The 20956-nt window shown below is 41.5% G+C and overlaps 1 long non-coding RNA gene across 1 annotated transcript; it reads left to right on the top strand.

The window, feature by feature from the left end:
• The first annotated feature begins 222 nt into the window (after nucleotides 1-222).
• LOC118919862 (uncharacterized) lies at nucleotides 223-18469 on the top strand. The gene is made up of 3 exons (XR_005027688.2): nucleotides 223-347; nucleotides 5757-5872; nucleotides 18401-18469. It is a non-coding gene; the product is annotated as an uncharacterized LOC118919862 (long non-coding RNA).
• Nucleotides 18470-20956: the final 2487 nt, after the last annotated feature.

The raw sequence follows: 20956 nt of genomic DNA, 5'->3' as shown, positions 1-20956 counted from the left end.
CGGCCCTGACCCGTGGCAGCCGTCGCGGAGTGCGTCGCGCTGCTATCGGGCGCCGTCCCAGGCCTGGTGGGCGGAGTGGCGTGCGCGGTCAGGTGACCTGGGGGCGGAGCGAGGGCTTCGTGCTGCGCGAGGGGCTGAGTCTCCGAGGGGCTGGTGGCCGGTGCCTGCGGGGCCCGCAGCGGGGGCCTCTGGCTGTGAGGGAAGGAGGAACAGCCAGGGGCCCAAGGGGCCGACGGGGGGATCCTCAGGGGACAGAGGCTGGGAGGTGAGACTTGCGGAAGAGATGGCCAGGAAGAGCTTCTGGGGCCTGAGGGAGCAGATGGAAAAAGCACTGTGCTTGGGACAAAGTAAGACACTTACGGGGCTGGGCAAGGTCCCAGAAAGGGCGGCGAGGTGCGGGAGCCGGACAGTGAGGGGGGACGGGCCGGCGGCCCCTCAGGAACGGTGGTAGCGGTGGAAGGGCAAAGGTCACGGAGCTTGGGAAGCGCCCCTGCCTCTCCGGCCTGCACTGGGACCCCTAAAGCGCACTTGTTTTCCATCGTAGGTAGTTTACGTGTTTACAGGACCACGTACATTCTTCCCAGAGACGGTAAGTTTGGTTAGCGCGGGGCCTACTGCAGCCGCCCCGAGGACAGGTTCTCGCGTGAAGCGCCCGTTCACGGGGTCTCTGTGGGCAGAGACGCTGACGGTAGGTGTCGGCGTGAGCTTCCCCTGCCGGAGCTGCAGGTGGCGTGGCCGGGCGGGGAACGGTGGGCACGTATGGAAGGCCAGAGCAGGAGGCGCTCTGCGAAGGGAACTGGGCAGCAGCGAGTTACCCCGTGGAGGTGGCGATGATTCACCAAGTGAGAAAGTACAACTGTGAAAGAAAGCACAGAGTAAATATTAAAGCTAAAAAGATCAAGGATTATGGTGAGCTTTTCGAGTCAGATTCTCCCTGTCTCTGCTCCACCACTTGGTTTACTAAGTAGCTGTGGAATTGAGGGGAATTTAGCTCCTGGATTTAGAAATCAGAGGCAGGAATGTTGCTACTATTTTGTGTGCATTGTGTGAGCAAATCACAATCTCTGTGCAGTTTTCTCATATATAATGAAGGGATTAGACTAGAAAGATTTATCAAATCATTCTAGCTCTGTTATGGATTCTGTGATTTCATGTAACAATAAGCAAGGAATCCTCTTTTGCCCCTCCTCCCCCAACATTGATCTGTTAAGTCACAAAATTTTGAAAACTCTATACTCCACCAAAGATTGGAAAAACCCTCTAGTAATAATGCAATAGCTTGATCTACATAGGAAATGAATCAATCATGATAGTTAAAAGATTACCTTTGGTGTATCAGAGCATTTTAATCAGAGGATTTCCTCACTCCTTTTTGGTAGTTTTTGATGAATCAGATGGTGACAGCCATGATATAAGAATGAGAAAGGATGTGTGTGTGGGAGTGTGATGGGCAGAGTAGAGTATGGCTACTGGTGGCTGTTTTCTCTCCACTCTCCCAGTGCCACTGGGACCAGAGCAGCAACAGATGCTCTTCTTGATTTTCATAGCTGCTTTCAGAGCTCTCTTTGCCCCTTTCTCAAAATGCTCAGTTTTGCATCTCACATCATCAGAATATACTACCCACCACCACACCTTTTTGCAGTCCAATCTCAGCTCCTGGCTTCCTGCCATTATAATACTACTCCTGTCATAATTCTTGTGATTTTGGTATTCATGCAGATGATCCTTCCAATACCCTGATGTCTCAGTTCCTACCCTCCTCTCCTACAATAATTTCACCTTTCTCCCTTCCTCATAGCCTCAATCTTATATTACCAGTTACTGCAACTCCGTATCTCAGTATAGTAGTCTCTCCTTCTCCAAAGTTTTGCTTTCCTCAATTTCATTACCTGTGGTTGACTGCAGTCCAGAAGCGTATGATCTACCTTCTGACAATATATATGTCAGTAGTAGCTTAACGCTACGTCACAATGCCTACATCAAATACCTCACCTTATCTCATGTAGGCATTTTATCATCTCATATCACATATAATAAGATACTTTGAGACAGACCACATTTACATAACTTGTTACAGTATATTGTTATAATTGTTGTATTTATTACTTGTTGTTAATGTCTTCCTGTGCCTAATGTGTGAATTAAACTTTATCATAGGTATGTGCATATAGAAAAAAACAGTATATATAGGGTTCAGTATTATTTGCATTTTCAGGCATCCATTGGGGTCTTGGAACATATCCACCAAGTATGTTCTACTCTGTAACCATCACACTGCTGTCTTTCAGATTCAGTCGTGCTCTAACAATCTTTGAACCCCACCAGGATCTTCAGTCTACCTTTTTTTTTTTTAATGTCCCTTACCCTCTCTTGTCCTTAGTTCCCACCCACCTACTCAGTTTGTTTCATGGTCAATAATTAAAACCACTCCTTTGCATTTTCCCCAGTTCCCTTATTACCTTTTCAGTTCATTTTACTTTCTTGGCTAAATCATAGCCCTAGATTAGATTTAAATCTCTGCCTCTGGATCAATTTCTGCATTGAACATGGCAGGAGAAAAACACACATCCATGCTTACTGGTTTCATTCCAAATTCATGATCACTTACATCAAGGGGCTCTGGATGCTGCCCAGCAATCGTGTTAATCAAAAGGGGCTTCTTGCACTCCCCTAGATGACTCTTTATAACAATACCTTTCTCCTCAAGCCTCCAGCACCTCCCCTCACATACCATTCTCAATTGATTACCTTGTTTCCTTGCTTCCTGTTTCACTGAGAAAACTAAAGCAATCAGAGATTATTTTCACAAGCTCCCACAACCACATCTACTTGCTCTATGTATAATTATGCCCAATTACTCTATCATGTCTCCTATTACTATGAATATACCCTTAGCTAATGCCAGACCCTCCCCTGTGGCATTCCTATCTCCTTTCTCCCACTTGGGAATTCTTTCTCCTACTTGTAATTCTCCCCTCCTGTCTGATAAATTTTTGCTCCTCAACTAGATTATTCCTATCTACATGGGAACATGCCTTTATATTCTCCCATCTTAAACCCTCATAACCCCTTTTCTTCTCACCTACTACCATTTCTCTTTCCCTTTATAGCTTAACTCCTTGAAAGAATCATCTCTTCTAGTTGTCTCTAATTTCTCTTCCCCATTCTCTCCTGACCTCAATAAGGACATTATTTCCTTACCATACCACCCATATGGCTCCTCTTAGGATCATTGGTGTCCTCCATGTTGCAAATCCTAAGGAGTTATTCAGTACTCATCTTACTTGACCTAACAGCAGCATTTGTCACAGTTAATTAATTCTTCTGTTGAAGTACTTGTTTTCAACTGACTTTTCAGGGACCCAAACCCACCTGATATTCCTCCTTGTAGCAACCAGTGATCCTTTCAGAAAGGACTTTAGATCGTACCATCTCGCTGCTCAAAACTCTCCAATGGCTTCCCATCTCCTCAGAGTACAAGCCAAAGTTCTTACTAAGATCTAGGGGTCCTTCGTGTGATCTACCTCCCTCACCTGACTCCTCTGATCTCCTTCCTTTCCCCTTTACTTTGTCTGCTTAGCCTCATGGGCCTTCCCAGTGTTCCTTGAACATTCTAGCTCCTTCTTTCTTCAGAGCCTGTGCACTTGCTTTTTTTTCTCTGGCTGAAATGCTCTTTCCTAAGATACTCATTAGCTCCTTGCTTTAATTCCTTCAGGTCTGTACTCACAAGTCTCCCCAGTAAGGTTTTCCTTGGCTACTCTGTCTGTTCCCTGTATACCCAATGCCATGTGCCATATTCTTCTCCCCTGGCTTGCATTTTTCCCTTCGTATTTATCACAAATAACATACTTTTACTTATTTTATATATAATCTATATATATATATATACACATATATATATATATATATATTTTACATATTTATCTACCGTCTCTCTCCCCAACTAGAACTCCATGGGCAGGACTTTTTTTTCTTTCTATTCACTGCTGTATCCCAAAAGCCAGGAAGAAAGCCTAACACGTTGTAAGCGTGCAATATATATGTGTCACATTCATGGATGGAGAGAGGAGTGGTTAGATGATTGATGAAGAGGGATACAACTCTTCATTTCTCTTGGTTTGTCCTTGCAAGTTCACATATTTGTCATAGGATTGAAAGAGTTGAGAAGCAATTCTGTTGTCAAACTTAAGGGGGAAGAGACTTTCTTGTACTGTTTTTTCTCTTAGCTTAGGGAGGGTTATGGGGTATCTGATTCATCCAGCAGATTAAGACATGATAATTTTTTGGTAATCAGTTCAATAAATTATGAAACAGTTCTTCATATTTACTCTGCTTAATTAAGTACTTTGATGACTTATGAAATCTTAACGAGCAAGCTTAATAGGGAGAAAACTCCTTCCTTCCATCCTTCATTCTTCCCTCTTTTCCTCCCCTCTTCTGTCTTTTCTTTTCTTCATTCATTATATGTATATGGTATTGTGTTTGTTACTGTGAGAAATAATTCAAAGAATGATAAAATACCAGTCCATTCCTTAGAAATTTAGTCTGTAGTTTATATAAGAGCTATGCATGTGATAATTAAATAAAAATACAAGGCAAATGAGTAATGCCAGTTGAATAGTGAAGATAATAAGAATAGTGAAGACAGTAAGTGCTATGCCAAGTAGTTTAGAAGTGAAGATTAAACTGGTTAGAGAAGATCTAAAAGAGTTTGCATAGAGCAGGTTGCTGGGGAAACCTGTGTAGCCATCTAATGTTGTCTGAGATGGGTATTTTTAACCTGGTTTCATTTTATTTTTAACGTGCTTTGAATTCCAGGAATGCTGGACATAGCATACTGAACAGTAATTACTATAACATATTTCAGAAGTAAATGATTTTAAATTACTTTCTCACTATAGACAGAATACTAATATTTGCAGTTAAACTTTACAGTATAAAAATACTGATAATTGCAACTAACATAACTAGCAATGTAATAAACAGCTCAAAAAATGTGACTTAGATGATTTAAAAAATTGTAAGATTTTGGAAATTGATATAATTGGTTGGGATTTAAAGTTGGTCGCTACATTTACATAATGTGGAAATCTTTTGTTTAAAACAGGTGAAGGCATATTTTGTTTGCAATAGTGTTGTTTTGAGAAGCAACGTTGTATGGTACTGAAGACCATGAGTTAGAGTCCAGAGTTAAAAAACAGCTCTTGAGTTAGGCTGCCTAAATTCAAATTCTGACTCTGCTATGCTGGCTGTGTAATTTTAGACAACCTGATCTAAGTCTTTACTCATCTGTGAAAATGGGCAATGATAATTCCTTAAAGGATAATTGTGAGGAATAAATGAAATAATTCACATCAAAGTGTTTATCATAATGTCTAGTACACAGTATTTAGTAACATTAGCAATTACTACCATGTTTAGTAGTTCTGCTTCTCTGCGTTTATTTGAATAAATAAATATAACTGGATTTTCTGTGCTTTTCTTGCCATTCAAATTTGGATTTCTTCTTATACCACAAAAAGTAAAGTTAAGGGACTGGATGATCTTCTATGATTTATAATCTATTTGTTACTTTTTCTAGAGTTTGTATGCATATCTCGGTTGGACAATATCTGTTAGGTATTATTCCATAAGTGGGTGTTACATTGAAAGGATAACTTCAGGTTAATATAATAGGTAATAATATAATAGGTAAATATAATTACTTAAATCTCCTAAACAGGTATATGAATTTTTCTGTTTTTTTCTTTTGACAGGAAATCTGTTTGTGCTATTGTTCACTCACACTTGTTCATCAAGGCCTTTGAGTCCTCAAAGGTAGAATTTACCTCTAAATAGAAAGATGGCAACTAAAGTACATCTATCCTGCCAGGTACTTTTTCAAAACAGTTTTCTAAAGATTCCTTCCTTTTTTAAAAAATTTAGCTTATGTTACCTCAGATCCATAATCAATAAGCAAGTTCATAGAGTAATACAGTCATAGGATTTTGCTTAACAACTTATGTGACTTTTGAGCCCATTTAATGGACATATATCAAAATTTCATCCCAGAAACCCATGTAGTATCAAGAGACCTGTGGTGTATGATGAGAATATATTTGGGGGTAAGGATTGAGATAAATTTTCAGGAGACCCAAGGATTTAAACCTACACAAGAGTCTATATATAATGTAATTAATGATGTGGGGGTCTAACCAAAAAGCAATATAAAAGATACCAAGTTTCTGTAGCTTTCTTATCTGTGATTCAGGGGATGTTCTTATCCATTGGCTAGTATTGTTTCACCTAAAAAGCAATCTGGATTTCATTCAAAAGGATATTGCAAAGGAGAAAAGGGCCTATTGAAATTGTAGGAGAGGGGGCTATCCCAACAGGGAGAATGCTGTGACTGCAAGATCTGCAGGCATCTCAAGGGCTAGGCAAGAAGGGGCTTTCTTTTATAGAGAGGAGTAAATAAGGCTAGGAAGACCTGGATATGGGGAAGTGGGATGATCAGGTCAATAGATAAGAATATTTTAGGGGCCTGGAGGAAGGAGAGAAGCTTAACCAAAGTTTGGTTAGTAAGCATTTTGTTGTGATTAATTAGTGGGGGTAAAACAGTTCAGCTAATCATTTATGAGGCAAAGAAAGTGAATTTTGAAGGTGTTGGCTTTGTCATAGGTAAACAAGAGTGGCGTCTGTGAGTCTTACCTATATCATATGGGGAAGGGTGATTTGCAGTAAGCCATTTTCTAGAACACAAAAGGGTGAGGGGATTCCTTTAATCTTCACTGTTTTCCAGGAGCACAAGGCTTAGGTGGAATTCAGCACTGTCAACTGGGAATCTTAATCTTTTAAATTTATTCTTGTAATGGATCTGGTGCCACCATGTAAGACATGTATCTATACTATAATCCAAAAAACAATTTTAGGGCTTCTTGCTAAATGCTGATGCATATAATTCCTTCTTTTTGTACTTAATACTTTGTTGAATGTGCCTTTATAAACTGATTTTAAAGATGAATCTTCAAAAAATTAGCAGTATTAAAATATTATGCTAGTTTATTTTCCTTAGGCTTTATGGTTTATACTTCACAGATGGTTCATCTTTAACCATAGAGTTTCAGAGGTTCCTTTCTTTTCTCTTCAGTGTTGTCAACGTTTCTATTAATGTTTGTTTCCATTCATCTGGCTTTTGATCAAGTTTTTGTGCCTCTCTTTTTCTTGAAATATCATTGATATACAATCTTATGTTAGTTTCAAATATAAAACAGTGGTTCAACAGTTACCCATATTATTAAATCCTCACCCCCTCTAGTGCAGTTACTGTCTTTCAGTGTGGGAAGATGTTACAGAATCACTGACTATATACTCCATGCTATCCTACTGTCCCCATGACCAACTTATATTGTGATTGCAAATTATTGTGCCCCTTTATCCCCCCACCTTCCCCACCCATCTGCCCCAACCCCTCCCCCTTGGTAACCACTAGTCCTTTCTCAGTGTCTATGAGTCTACTGCTATTTTGTTCCACTCTAATTTTTTTATATTCCACAAATAAGTGAAGTCATGACATTTGTCTTTCTCTATCTGGCTTATTTCACTGAGCATAATTGCCCTCCATGTTGTTGCAAGTGGCAGGGTTTCCTTTCTTTTGATGGCTAAATAATATTCCATTGTATATATGTTCCACATCTTTATCCATGCATCTATTGATAGACACTTCGGTTGCTTCCATTATCTGTGTGCCTCTGTTTTTTAAGATGTCCCTCTTTTTTCTATTTTGTCTATTTAGATCCCCCTTCTGGTTTTTATTTTGGATCATTTTCTCAACTTTTCTAGAGATATTTTCATCATTTGTAATAAACATCTATCTCATCAAGGCAGCAAATGAGGTTGCCTTTTAGATACAAGTTGTAAAAGTTGTCCCTTTGTTGTTAAGACCAATGTATGCAGATTGTAAAAGTCATTGAAATAGTTCCATCAATTTCCACTCATGTGGAAATAGAGGTTCTCTGTAAACTTCCTCGGTAATATGTTTTCTTGTTGTTGTTGTTATCATTAATGTACAATTACATGAGCAACATTATGGTTACTAGACTCCCCCCATTATCAAGTCCACACCACCTACCCCATTACAGTCACTGTCCATCAGCATAGTAAAATGCTATAGAATCAGTACTTGTCTTCTCTGTGTTGTACTGCCTTCCCCATGCCTCCCCTACATTATGTGTGCTAATCATAATGCCCCATTTCCCCCATTATCCCTCCCTTCCTACCCATCCTCCCAGTCCTTTCCCTTTGGTAACTGTTAGTCCACTCTTGGGTTTTGTGAGTCTGCTGCTGTTTTGTTCCTTCAGTTTTTTTCTTTGTTCTTATACTCCACAGATGAGTGAAATCATTTGATACATGTCTTTCTCTGCCTGGTTTATTTTACTGAGCATAATACCCTCTAGCTCCATCCATATTGTTGCAAGTGGTAGGATCTGTTCTCTTCTTATGGCTGAATAATATTCCATTGTGTATATGTACCACATCTTCTTTATCCACTAATCTACTGATGGACACTTAGGTTGCTTCCATTTCTTGGCTATTGTAAATAGTGCTGTGATAAACATAGGGGTGCATATGTCTCTTTCAAACTGGGCTGCTGCATTCTTAGGGTAAATTCCTAGGAGTGGAATTCCTGGGTCAAATGGTATTTCTATTTTTAGTTTTTTGAGAAACCTCCATACTGCTTTCCACAATGGTTGAACTAGTTTACATTCCAACCAGCAGTGTAGGAGGGTTCCCCTTTCTCCACAGCCTCGCCAACAATTGTTGCTGTTTGTCTTTTGGATGTTGACCATCCTAATTAGTGGGAGGTGATATCTCATTGTGGTCTTAATTTGCATTTCTCTGATGATTAGCGATGTGGATCATCTTTTCATGTGCCTATTGGCCATCTGAATTTCTTCTTTGGAGAAGTGTCTGTTCAGCTCCTCTGCCCATTTTTTAATTGGCTTATTTGCGTTTTGGTTGTTGAGGTGCATGAGCTCTTTGTGTATTTTGGATGTCAACCCCTTTTCAGATATGTCATTTATGCATATATTCTCCCATACTGTGGGATGTCTTTTTGTTTTACTGATGGTGTCCTTTGCTGTACAGAAGCTTTTTAGTTTGATATAGTCCCACTTGTTCATTTTTGCTTTTGTTTCCCTTGCCCAGGGAGATATGTTCATGAAGAAGTTGCTCATGTTTATGTCCAAGAGATTTTTGCTTATGTTTTTTTCTGAGTTTTATGGTTTCATGACTTACATTCAGGTCTTTGATGCATTTTGAGTTTACTTTTGTGTATGGGGTTAGACAATGATCCAGTTTCATTCTCTTACATGTAGCTGTCCAGTTTTGCCAACACCAGCTGTTGAAGAGACTATTTCCCCATTGTATATCCATGGCTCCTTTATCATATATTAATTGACCAATATGTTTGGGTTAATATCTGGACTCTATTCTGTTCCACTAGTCTATGGGTCTGTTCTTATGGCAGTACCAAATTGTTTGATTACTGTGGCTTTGTTGTAGAGCTTGAAGTTGGGAAGTGAGGTTCCCCCTGCTTTATTCTTCCTTCTCAGGATTGCTTTGGCTATTCGGGCTCTTTTGTGGTTCCATATGAATTTTAGAACTATTTGTTCCTTTTTGTTGAAGAATGCTATTGATATTTTGATAGGGATTGCATTGAATCTGTACATTGCTTTAGGCATAATGGCCATTTTGACAATATTAATTCTTCCTACCCAAGAGCATGTGATGAATTTCAATTTCTTAGTGTCTTCTTTAATTTCTCTTAAGAGTGTCTTGTAGTTTTCAGGGTATAGGTCTTTCACTTCCTTGGTTAGGTTTATTCCTAGGTGTTTGTCAAAATGGTATTTGTCCCATTTTGTTGAGAGTTTCTATCATGAGTGGATATTGAATTTTGTTGAATGCTTTTTCAGCATCTACATGAAGATGATCATGTGTTTTTTTTTTGTCTTTTTTGTTGATGTGGTGGATGATGTTGATGGATTTTCGAATGTTGTACCATCCTTGCATCCCTGAGATGAATCCTGCTTAATCATGGTGTATGATTCTCTTGATGTATTTTTTAATTCAGTTTGCTAATATATTGTTGAATATTTTTACATCTGTATTCGTCAGGTTTATTGGTCTGTAATTTTCTTTTTTTGTGGTGTCTGCCTGGTTTTTGTATTAGAGTGATGCTGGCCTCATAGAATGAGTTTTGGAGTATTCCCTCCTCTTCACTTCTTGGAAAACTTTAAAGAGGATGGGTATTAGGTCTTCACTAAATGTTTGATAAAATTCAGCAGTGAAACCATGTCATCCAGGAGTTTTGTTCTTATGTAGTTTTTTTGGGGGGATCCTATGTAGCCTCTAGAAAATTTTATTGTTGAATATTTAATGACACAGAAAAATATTCATCACATATTAATGAATACAAAATTAGCAAATCATAAAACAATATGTAGTATATGAAAGCAGTGGGCGAGTGGATTATGCAAGTTAAAATTTGTGTTTTTTTCTGCTTGTGTCAGTTTTCTATTGGTGTGGTAAAAATCACAAATTTAGTGGTAGTTACAGTTATTGTCTTATAGTACCTATGGGTCTGGAATCCACACAAGGCTTAGCATGATCTTCTGCTGGGGGTTTTACAAGCTGCTATCAAGGTGTCAACTGTTCCATAGTTCTTGGCTGGATCATGTTTCTTCAGGATCCTCTTCCTAGGTCATTCAGTTTGTTGGCAGAATTCAGTTGCTTGTGGTTGTAGGACTGAAGTTCCTATTTTCTTTCTAGCTGTCAGATGGGTCTTACATAGTTTTTTTGATTCCAGTTCAATTTCGTTGGTCATAATTGGTCTATTCAGATTTTCTGTTTGCCTGCATCAGCTTTGGAAGGTTGTATTTTTCTAGAAAGTTGTCCACTTCTTCTAGGTTATCCAGTTTGTTAGCATATAATTTTTCATAGTGTTCTCTAATAATTCTTTGTATTTCTTGTGTCAATAGTGATTTTTCTTTTCTCATTTCTGATTCTGTTTGTGTATGTAGACTCTCTTTTTTTCTTGATAAGTCTGGCTAGGGGTTTATCTATTTTGTTCATTTTCTCAAAGGACCAACTCCTGCTTTCATTGACTCTATTGTTTTATTCTTCTTGATTTTATTTATTTCTGCTCTAATCTTTATTATGTCCCTCCTTCTACTTACTTTTGGCCTCATTTGTTCTTCTTTTTCTAGTTTCATTAATTGTGAGTTTAGACTGTTCATTTGGGATCGTTCTTCTTTCCTGAGGTAAGCCTGTATTGCAATATACTTCGCTCTTAGCACAGCCTTTGCTGCGTCCCACAGATTTTTTGGTGTTGAATTATTACTGTCATTTATATCCATATATTGTTTGATCTCTGTTTTTATGTGGTCATAGATTATTTAGGAGCAGGTTCTTAAGCCTCCATGTGTTTGTGGATTTTTTCATTTTCTTTGTGTAACTTACTTATAGTTTCATACTCTTGTAATCTGAGAAGCTGGTTGGTACAATTTCAATCTTTTTGAATTTACTGAGGCTCTTTTTGTGGCCTAGTATAAGATCTATTCTTGAAAATGTTCCATGTACACTTGAAAAGAATGTGTATCCTTTTGTTTTGGATGGAGTGTTCTGTAGATGTCCGTTAGGTCCATCTGTTCTAATACATTGTTCAGTGTCTCTGTCTCCTTATTTTCTGTCTGGTTGATCTGTCTTTTTCAGTGAGTGGTGTGTTGAAGTCTCCTAAAATGAATACATTGCATTCTGTTTCCCCCTTTAATTCTGTTAGTATTTATTTTGTTTCACATATGTAGGTAATCCTGTGTTGGGTACATAGATATTTATAATAGTTATATCCTCTTGTTGGACTGACCCCTTTATCATTATGTAATGTCCTTCTTTGTCTCTTGTTACTTTCTTTGTTTTGAAGTCTATTTTGTCCAATACAAATACTGCTACTCCTGCATTTTTCTCCCTATTAGTTGCATGAAATATCTTTTTCCATCTCTTTACTTTTAGTCTGTGTATGTCTTTGGGTTTGAAGTGAGTCTCTTATAGGCAGCATAAAGATGGGTCTTGTTTTTTTATCCATTCAGTGACTCTATGTCTTTTGATTGGTGCATTGAGACCATTTACATTTAAGGTGATTATTGATAGGTATATACTTATTGCCATTGCAGGCTTTAGATTCATGGTTACCAAAGGTTCAAGGGTAATTCCCTTACTATCTAACAGTCTAATTTAACTCACTTAGTATACTATTACAAACACAATCTAAAGGGTTTTTTTTTCCTCCTCCATTCTTTATATATTAGTTCTGTACTCTTTGTCTATCCCTTGATTGACTTTGGGGATAGTTGATTTGATTTTGCATCTGCTTAGTAATTAGTTGTTCTACTTTCTTTGCTGTGGTTTTATTTCCCCTGGTGACAGCTATTTAGCCTTAGGAACACTTCCATCTATAGCAGTCCCTCCAAAATACACTGTAGAGGTGGTTTTGGGAGGTAAATTCAGCTTTTGCTTATCTGAAAATTGTTTAATCCCTCTTTCAAATTTAAATGATAATCTTGCCAGGTAGAGTATTCTTGTTTCAAGGCCCTTCTTCTTCATTGCATTAAATATATCACTCCACTCCCCTTTGGCCTGTATAATGTTTCTGTTGAGAAGTTTTTTGATAGCTTGATGGGTTTTCCTTTGTAGGTTATCTTTTTTCTCTCTCAGATTGCTTTAAATACTCTGTCCTTGTCTTTGATTTTTGCCATTTTAATTATATGTCTTGGTGTTGTCCTCATTGGGTCCCTTGTGTTGGGAGATCTGTGGACTTCCATGGCCTGAGAGACTATTTCCTTCCTCAAATTGGAGAATTTTTCAGCACTTATTTCTTCAAAGATGCTTTCTATCCCTTTTTCTCTCTCTTCTTCCTCTGGTACCCCTATAATGCAAATATTGTTTGTTTGGATTGGTCACACAGTTCTCTTAATATTCTTTCATTTCTAGAGATTCTTGTTTCTCTCTCTGCCTCAGCTTCTCTGTATTCCTATTCTCTGATTTCTATTCCATTAACTGTCTCCTCCACCTCACCTAATCTGCTTTTAAATCTCTCCATTGTTTGTTTCATTTCAGTTCTCTCTCTCCTAAATTCATCCCTTAGCTCTTGAATATTTTTCTATAGCTCCATTAGCATGCTTATGACTTTTATTTTGAATTCTTTTTCAGGAAGATTGGTGATTTCAATCTCACTGAGCCCTCTTTCTGGTGCTTGAGGGATTTTGGATTAAATAAGGTTCTTCTGCCTTTTCATAGTCCTGGACCAATGAAAGTGGTCATCAGTGAATTGTGTGTGTGTCAGCTGGGAGGACAAAGTCCCTTCCTGCTTGCCGGTCACCATGCCTCTCTCCTGTGTCTGTGCCGGTTAACCACGCGCAGGGAGTGGCCTTTAGATTAATTGCCTAAAGTGTTGTGGGCAGGGCAGCCCTCGGGATGGCCTAGGGTGATAGTGGGGTTTACAGGCAAGCAGTGTGGGTTCTGCTGTGAGAACAAGGCCCTTTTGTGCATCCCGGTCTCAGCACCTGTCTTCGCTGTCTGTTCCGGTCAACTGAGCACAGGATGCAGCCTCTGGTCTGGGCCAGTTGGCCATGGGCAGGGAAAAGCCTCTGTGCTAAGCTGTGTAGTTGCTTTAGGTGGAGCTGCCCTCCAGCTTGTCTGCAGCAATGGCAGGGACAGCCAGTTTGCATGCAGGTGCTGACATGGAGGAAGGAGCAGCAGGCTGCTTTTCATGGTGAGGGGCTTTGGGGCTGCATTGCCAACCAGTGGGATAGGGCACCTGAAGCTCATGAATGTTCCCAGCCTGCTGAGCTGAGTGTGCTAGGACGATTTTGTCCACCTGTTCCTTCTTCTAAACCTTTGCCCCTTTAAGACTTAAAGTGCCTGCTTTTCTTTTGTCCCAGGGCAGCAAGTTGTGGGAACCTGTTCTCAGTCTTACTCTCAGACTTTGCTTTTCAGCCCCTGTAATCTCCAGAGCACCATGCAGTGTGGGTTTGTGCTTCCAGAGTAGATTTCTAGGGCTTGGTATTTAGCAGTTCTGTGCTTCCATTTCCCCCAGCATACTCCCCACTTTGATTCTTTTCCTCCCACTGGTGAGCCAGGGTGGGGGTAGTGCTCAGGCCCCACTGGGTCATGGCTTTTTACTCTACCCCTTTCTGTGAGATGTTGACTTTTCCCAGATGTAGACTGGCTGGAGTACTGTTACTTCTGCTAACTCTTTTAGGAAGAGTTGTATTTGCTGTATTTTCAAAATATATGTAGTTTTGGGAGGAGAATTCCACCACAGTACTCATGCTGCCATCTTTTTTTCATCTGCACTGCATCATGAATTTTATAAGCCTCAGTAACATCACCTTATCTGATTCTGCAGATTATTTCCCTTGCCTTACAGGTGATAGAACAGGTGGTCTAAATGATTTAATGAATGCTCTCCTTGAGTGCTCAAGGGTGAGTTGCAAGCTTTGATGAAAACATTATAAATAGCATCTAAGTACTTTGCAATTGGTAGATGAAAATATTTACCTTCATAATGTTTAAATTCTGTCATATACATTCAGTTCTTGTGAGTGTAGCTGAACTTGACTAAATAGTGTGAATCTCTGCTTCTATATCAATTCCTAATATCCTCTGACATTTTCTCCAAAAGAGCTATCCATTGTAGTAATAGATATCAAGAGCCAAAGAACTATTCCTTTTCCCACTAATCCCACTCCTAGGAATTTATCTTGTGGAAATAATTTAATGGAATAAAAGAAATAAATCTCTGCATAAAGACCTTCAGAAAAATTTGAAACATCCTAAATATCTAACACTATGGGAATTGCTATATAAACCATGGCATGTCAGCGTAATGCGATATCATGTGTTGAAATACTAAGTGTAAAGATTATGTGGCAACTTGGAAACATGTTTATGAAGTTATGGTGTTAGGGTAGAAAAGCAGAGTACAGAATTGTATGTATATTATTAGACTTCCACATTCTAAAAGTACAGCTTTATTGTCAAAAGCCAGAAATGGAATATGAAAAGCTATATATTCATATTCATACACAGTTGTTGTGGTAGGGGGGTGGAATTACATTTTTCCTTGTTTATATTGATCTTTGATGTTGTTACATTATTTTCAGAATGAATGAGAAAAAAGTACTTTTGACTGTATTGAGATGAATTAAGTTGTTGGGATGCATAGTGATTAGAAAAGCAAACTATAGGCAAATTGTTTTAATAAGAATACATTTTAAAACATATTTAAAAAGAATAGAATTTTCAAGTGGAGTGGGAGGAAGAGAAAAATAAAACCAAATCCCTATAAGTAGCTTAATTTGCTATGGATTTTTCAATAACCCAGCAGTTAATTTCTAATCCACAGTATACTTTCGATTTTTGTAGCCTCCTTCCAATTCCATAAACCAAAATTAAAGACACAGGACTTTTTTCTGATCCTCTTATTGATTCTGGGTCTATGTGGGCAATGGTATATACAAACATGGATGATGTATTTCAGCCCTTGAAGAGTGTTCTGTATTTCTCCAATTTATTTCTCACCTTTTCTAAGTAGTGGTGATTGATGTCCAGGACTTGGACAACATTCTAGCAAATGAGGGTTGAGGTCAGAGAAGAAATGAAGGATCTGATTCCTCATGTGACATTTAATGGTGAGGTTCTTAAAAATTCTGAGGTGTTTCTGTTAGGCAGAAATACAAAGGTGAGAGTGATGAAAAGGAGAGAGGTGCTCTCCCCAAAATGACTCAGGCAGTTAGTCAGATAAAGTCAGAGAGCCAGAAATGATTTAGAGAGCTAATCAGATGAAGCCGTGGGTTCAAAAGGGACTACGAAAGGTCCAGGGTCTCCCCAGAAAAGAACCATGAGAAGCATAGGCAAACACGGTCCACACACCCATTTCATGAATCAGAGAAAGTCCGCAGGACTAAGATCTATCAGTCAAGGACTTCTGTGCCCTGCAAAAGCATCACAAAGTGAAGCTTCACAGTAAGACCTGCCCAGTTAATATCTATAGAGTGAACTGAGACTTCGTTGCTATCTTGCCTTTGGTTTCACATGTAGCTCTGACTCCTTTGCCACACAGAGCCAACTTCCTGCCTTCCCAAAACATTTTGGAGCCATGACTCAAATAGAGTGGTTGTAAGTTACTTTTACTTTCCTGTACCATTGGGCAGCCACGCTGGCCAAAGGCGGGCACAGGAAGGCCACACTAAAATGCCTCTAGGTCAGGCCACCGCTAGAAGACTCCCTTGAGAGCATAAGGTGGTTGCAGATCAGAGACAGACGCACTAGGCTTCCCCCCACGCAAAGGACAACATCTGCACGAGTTAGACACACAGTAAATCACACCCAAGTCCAACCCCTGGCCGCGTCCCGAATAGCTTTTTTTGGCTGCCCAATGGGTTCTCTCTTCCAGCTTCTGTTTGGTTGAGCCTGCTTTTGGCTTCCAAAAAGATCTTCTGCCAGCTTCTCTTTCCACTGTCTCCGTCCCTTTGGGATCACCACAGATCACGGGCAGCGCCCTGAGACCTAAACTAGGAAGCTGCCATGGGACTCTGGGCCTCGGTCCTTTTATCAGAGACATCTGAGGACAGGGAGCCAAAGGACTCTAGTCCTCTGTTCTCTTATCAGAGATGTCCAAAGACAGGAATAGATTTCCAGGTCGTGGGACACTGAGACTTCTTAGATGCACCCAGGGATGCTAGATGCCAGGCTCTGTAACCCATTTGTTTCTTCCCACGGAGGCAACCAGGAATCTGTTCCAGCTACGATGCCTTTGGGCTGTATCTTTTCTCATTGGTCCCAGACTGATCCAGAGACACTCAGAAAGAAAAGACTGATTCTTTTGCAACACAGCTGGGCCCCAGTGCCAACGAGGGGACAGAGAGCATTGGCTGCTTCATGGAACTCTGAATCCTAACACCCTCGTGCTGCTTGAACTTTTCTGCATCTGAGTAAGTGGGCAGAGATCCCATATGTTCAGGCTCTCTTTACCGAATGTACTGCAACTTACTATGGTTTCTTGACTTTGGTTTCACATGCCGCACTGAGTCCTTTGCCACACTGAGCCAAGTTCCTGCCTTCCCAATGTATTTTGGGTCCGTGACTCAGATAGAGTGGTGGTAAGTTATTGATACTTTCTTGTTCCTTTGGGAAGCCACCCAGGTGAAAGGCGGGCATGGGAAGGCCACACTAAAATGCCTCTAGGGCATGCCGCCACTAGAATACTCCCGTGAGTGCATAAGGTGGTTGCAGATCAGGGAGAGATGCACTAGGCTTCCCCCAACCCGCAAGACAACATCTGCACGTGTTAAACACACAGTAAATCACACCCAGGTCCAGCCGCTAGCGGCGTCCTGAATAGGTTTTCTGGCTGCCCTACAGGTTCTTTCTTACACCTTAAGATTGGTTAAGCCTCCTTTTGGCTCCCAGAGAGATCTTCTGCCAGCTTCTCTTTACACTGTCTCCATTCTTTGGGATCACCACAGATCACAGGAATCCCCCTAAGGCCTTAACTAGGGAGCTGCCACAGGACTCTGGGCCTCTATCCTGTTATCAGAGATATCCAAAGACAGGAATAGTTTTCCAGATCTTGGGACACTGAGACTTCTGGGATGCACCCAGGGATGCTAGATGCCAGGCTCTGTAACCCATTTCTTTGTTCCCATGGGGGTACCCAGGAATCTGTTCAACCTACCATGCCTTTGGGCTTTTTCCTTTCTCATTGATCCCAGACAGATCCGGAGACACTGAGAAAGAAAAGACTGATCCTTTGCAACACAGCTTGGCCCCAATGCCAACGAGAAGACAGGGAGCAGTACCCACTTGATGGAACTCTGAATCCTAATACCCTCATGCAGCATAACCTTTTCTGCAAGAAGCTGAATAAGTGGGTAGAGATCCCATACGTTCAGGCTCTCCTTACCGGGTGTATTGGTCCTTACTATGCTTTCTTGATTTTGTTTACCCATGCCTCTCTGAGTCGTTTGCCACACCGAGCCAAGTTCCTGCCTTCCAACGTATTTGGGGCTGTGTCTCAGATGTGGTGGTGAGTAACTGTTACTCTCCTGTTCCTTTGGGCAGCCACCCTGGCCAAAGGCGGGCACAGGACGGCCACACCAAAATGACTCTAAGGTGGGCCAAGGCTAGAATACTCCCATGAGTGCATAAGGTGCTTGCAGATCGGAGACAGATGCCCTAGGCTTGCCACCACCAGCGAGACAACATCTGCACGTGTTAGGCACACAGTAAATCACACCAAATTCCAACCCCTGGCCGAGTCTCGAATAGTTTTTTTTGGCTGCCCAATGTGTTCCTCTTCCAGCATCCATTTGGTTGAGCCTCCTTTTGGCTCCCAAAGAAATCTTCTGCCAGCTTCTCTTTCCCCTGTCTCCATCCTGTTGGGATCACCTTAGATCATGGGAAGCCCCCTCAGGCCTAAATTACGAAGCTGCCACAGGAATCTGGGCCTCTGTCCTGTTATCAGAGATGTCCCAGGACAGGGAGCCTCAGGACTCTAGTCCTCTGTCCTGTTATCAGAGATGTCTAAAGACGGGAATAGATTTCCAGGTCTGGGGACACTGCAACTTCTGGGATGCAACCAGGAATGCTAGATGCCAAGCTCTGTAATGCATTAGATTGTTCCCATGGGGGCAACAAGATCTATTTGAGCTACCATGCCTTTGGACTGATTCCTTTCTCATTGATTGAAGACAGATCCAGAGACACTCAGAAAGAAAAGACTGATCCTTTCCACACAGCTTTGCCCCAATGCCAATGAGGGGACTGGGAGCTGTGCCCACTTGATGGAACTCTGAATCCTAACACCCTCATTCAGCTTGACCTTTTCTGCAAGCAGCTGAGTAAGTGGGCAGAGATCCCGTATGTTCAGGCTCTCCTTACCGAGTGTAATGCACCTTACTATGCCTTATTGATATTGGTTTCACATGCTGCTCTGAGTCCTTTCCCACACCAAGTGGAGATCCTGCCGTCCCAATGTACCTGGGGCTGTGAGTCAAACAGAGTGGTGGTAAGTTACTGTTACTTTCCTGTTCTTTTGGGCAGCCACTGTGGCCAACGGCGGGCACAGGAGAGACACACTAAAATGCTTCTGGGAAAGGCCGCTGCTTGAATACTCCCGTGGGTGCATAAGGTGCTTGCATATCAGGGACAGATGCACTAGGCTGCCCTCTACCCACAGGACACAATCTGCACCAGTTAGGTACACAGTAAATCACACATACGTCCGCCCCTGCCTGTGTCCCGAGTAGGTTTTTTTGCCTCTCCAACGTGTTCTCTCTTCCAGCTTCTGTTTGGTTGAGCTTGCTGTGGTGCCCAGGGATATCTTCTGCTGGCCTGTCTTTCCACTGTTGCCATCCATTTGTGATCACCACAGATAATGGGAATACCCCTGACGCCTTAACTAGGGAGCTGCCACAGGGCTCTCGGCCTCTGTCCTTTTATCAGAGATGTCCAAAGACAGGAATACTTTTCCAGGTCTTGGGACACTGAGAATTCTGGCATGCACTCAGGAATGCTAGATGCCAGGCTCTGTAATGCATTGGTTCGTTCCCACGGGGGCAGCCAGGAATATATTAGAGCTACCATGCCTTTGGGCTTTTTCCTTTCTCATTGATCCCAGAGAAATCCGGAGGCACTCAGAAAGAAAAGAGTGATCCTTTGTAACCCAGCTTGGCCCCAATGCCAACAAGGGGACATGGAGCAGTGCCCACTTGATGAAACTCTGAATCCTAACACCCTCATTCAGCTTGAACCTTTCTGCAAGCAGCTGAGTAAGTGGGCAGAGATCCCATATGTTCAGGCTCTCCTTACCGAGTGTATTGCACCGTACTATGCCTTCTTGATTCTGTTTTCCCATGCCTCAGTCGTTTGCCACACCACGTCGAGTTCCTCCCTTCCCAGTATATTTGAGGCCGTGACGCAGATGTGGTGGTGGTGAGTTACTATTACTCTACTGTTCCTTTGGGCAGCCACCCTGGGCAAAGGCAGGCAAGGGATGGACACACTAACATGACTCTAAGGCGGTCCGAGGCTAGTGTACACCCGTGAATGCATAAGGTGCTTGCAGATCGAAGACAGATGCAGTTAGCTTCCAGACACTCGTGAGACAACATCTGTATGTGTTAGGCACACAGTAAATCACACACAAGTCCAACCACTGGCCGTGTATCAAATAAATGTTTTTGTCTGCCCAAGTTGTTCTCTCTTCCAGCTTCCGTTTGTTTGAGCCTGCTATGGCTCCCAGGGATATCTTCTGCCAGCCTCTCTTTCCACTATCTCCATCCATTTGGGATCACCACAGATCACGGGAGTCCCCCTAACACCTTAACTAGGGAGTGGAAACAGAGCTCTGGGCCTCTGTCCTGTTATCAGAGATGTCCAAAGACAGGAATAATTTTCCACGTCTTGGAGCACTGAGACTTCTGGGATGTACCCAGGGATGCTTGATGCCAGGCTCTGTAACTCGTTTGTTTGTTGCCATAGGGGCAGCCAGGAAACTGTTTGGCCTACCGTACATTTGGGCTTTTTCCTTTTTCATTGATCCCAGAGAAATCCGGAGGAAATGAGAAAGAAAAAACTGATCCTTTGCAGCACAGCTTGGCCCCAATGCCAACGAGGGGACATGGAGCAGTGCCCACTTGATGGAACTCTGAATCCTAACACCCTCATGCAGCTTGACCTTTTGTGCAAGCAGTGGAGTAAGTGGGCAGAGATCACATATGTTCAGGCTCGCCTTCCCGAGTGTATTGCTCCTTACTATGCCTTCTTGATTTTGTTTTCCCATGCCTCTCTGAGTTGTTTGCCACACCAAGCCGAGTTCCTGCCTTCCCAGTGTGTTTGGGTCCTTGACTCAGATCGA

Source organism: Manis pentadactyla, chromosome 4, assembly GCF_030020395.1.
Source record: "Manis pentadactyla isolate mManPen7 chromosome 4, mManPen7.hap1, whole genome shotgun sequence".
Lineage (NCBI taxonomy): Eukaryota > Metazoa > Chordata > Mammalia > Pholidota > Manidae > Manis > Manis pentadactyla.
The sequence above is the reverse complement of the archived record's forward strand: the minus strand, read 5'-3'. Positions and strand labels throughout refer to the sequence as shown.